We start from the raw sequence: 2,311 nt of genomic DNA on the forward strand, positions 1-2,311 counted from the left end.
GGGAATGGTGTTGTCTCAGCGAAAGTACGCTGATGATCTTCTTCATCGTGCTCATATGGAGAATTGCAAGGAGGTCTCTACTCCCATGTCAGTCACCGATAAGTTGGCAGCGAATCTTGGTACTCCCCTCACCGATGATGACGCCTTTCGTTATCGCAGTATGGTTGGAGGACTGCAATATGCGGGTGGCCCTCACATCTATCTCGCCAAGATTTATAGGGTGATTTGTTAACAATATAGATTTATGTTACAAATAATTGTATGATCCTTTTTTTAATTTACTACTACATTTGAGGTTGATGTAGTATGAATTTTACTGAATTGACACATCTTGGTTGTGAGAGAATTTTTATTTTATAGCAACCCACATGCATCAGAGTAGCTCGCAGAGCAAGGTGCTCACATCTACCTCGACAAGATTAGTTTTTTGAAGTTATAAATGGTGTGTTCTTTTTTTTCCAGGGTAGATACATTGCTTTGTTGGCACGGTTCAAAGATAACTCGTCGCCTTGGGTTAATCACTTTCGAAGCGCCATGGCCACGTGGACGGCCACCGTTCCTGGCGGTGGGAAGGAGCAAAAACAAAGGTGGTGCCGCGGATTGTGTGTGTGTGGGTGGGGTGGGGGGGGGTTGCGGGAGGGTTCGGGGGTTGTGATATTTTTTCCCTCCCGTTGCAACGCACGGGCATGTGTGCTAGTCTCTCCTTAATTTTTTAATTTTTTTATAATAATAAAGCACGGATTGACTTTGTCGGGTTCACCGTCACAATGCGCTTTCTTCTCATGTCATAATACGCTTTTACGATTTGTATGGACAAAATCGTAATATAAACGAGGTGGTACTATAATAGCATGTTCGTCCGTCCGTTCGACCTGATTCGATCTAACCCTCCTGTAATTTTAGGTAATTAACCCGCAAAGTTTGTGTTTCGTTCCAGATTGGGCCTTTTTTAATGGGCCTGCAGAAAATCAATGCGTGTAGGACACAGGAGCACGGGCTCCTCAATGCGTACAGTAGCGGCCGCCGCCGCCCTGCTCTCGTTCCCCTCCCTATCCATCTCAATCTTCTCCCGCACCACCACGATCTTCAACCTCCTGCTGCCGTATGTCTCCGATTTGGATCGGAGTCCGTGTTCCCGCAGGATAAGTGCTGCAACACGAATCCATGGCGTGCCCGACCTAGATTTCAGAGGGACTTGGCTGCCATTAGAAGGAGCCCTCGACCGGAATCTCCCTTAAATCGCTTCATATCGCAACTTTTGAAGAGTAGTCCAGGATCGTCTCAGCCGAGTTCGCCGGAAGAAAATCCGCCGCCCAAGCGTACTACATCTGAGCCGGAAGAACATCCCCTGCCGAACATGCTACCCCAGAGGTATGTACTAGCTTTTGCCAAATTATTCTGTAAAATTTTCATCTACAGTCATAAAAAGTAATGTTCTTCTTGGTCTGGTCAGAAAGTACTGCACCTTTTTTCTGCAATCTTTGTATTTGTTCTGCTTGAAAAAATCTAGGACTGATCTCTCTGCCATTGTTCAGATCACATCTTCCTTTGCTTGAACACGTGAGCTGATTCCGACTTTGGCCTCAAGTTGCTCCCGTCAATGACAAGTGGTTAGTTTTATGGGGTTCACAATTGACTTTTTCAACTATAACACAATAGTCAGTGCATGAGACAGAGATAACTCATGTTGGATCGACACATCCATATCAGATAGCTATATTCAGCGCAAGTTATTGATATATTTCTTCAACTACCTCTCATTTACTGCATGTTGATTTTCTCATGAACTGCTTGCTGCAAATACAGGGAGGAGTGGGAGTGCTGTGTTCATGAAATTGAGTATCTCAGAAGAATTTGGTTTGGCACTTATTTTCCTCAACCTGTTATTCTTCAAATGTGCTTCCCATGGATTTGATAAATTTGGTGAGATAATGTTATGTGTCAGGTATGGCCATAAGATACTCATGAAACTTATTTTATTTTGCCTCACACAAGATGTATGTTGTTTAGACTCATGTACTGCCAGTACTGGTAGATCGATGATCTAAGGATCATATGAATGATTAATGGAGGATAATTCATATTCAGTTCTCCTCTCAATTTTTGTGGTGCCAAGCTTGATCTTTATCCATCTAACTGACTGAAAGTGCCTTCTAATCACTATTGAACGCATATGTTAGTTAGTTTGACTGTATACACCACACAAAAAGTAAAAAATGAATTCTAGAAAAAATTAGACACAAATACTACAGAACCAGTGGACCCTTGAGAAACAAAAGGCACACCTAAAGGATTTTTTTCTTAACAAAAT

At 42.8% G+C, this 2,311-nt stretch overlaps 1 long non-coding RNA gene across 1 annotated transcript; it reads left to right on the top strand.

Moving 5' to 3' along the window:
• Positions 1-1,554: 1,554 nt before the first annotated feature.
• Positions 1,555-2,092, top strand: LOC123164056 (uncharacterized). The gene is made up of 2 exons (XR_006482152.1): positions 1,555-1,610; positions 1,807-2,092. It is a non-coding gene; the product is annotated as an uncharacterized lncRNA (long non-coding RNA).
• Positions 2,093-2,311: the final 219 nt, after the last annotated feature.

This window comes from Triticum aestivum, chromosome 1D (assembly GCF_018294505.1).
Source record: "Triticum aestivum cultivar Chinese Spring chromosome 1D, IWGSC CS RefSeq v2.1, whole genome shotgun sequence".
NCBI classification, from domain to species: Eukaryota; Viridiplantae; Streptophyta; class Magnoliopsida; order Poales; family Poaceae; genus Triticum; species Triticum aestivum.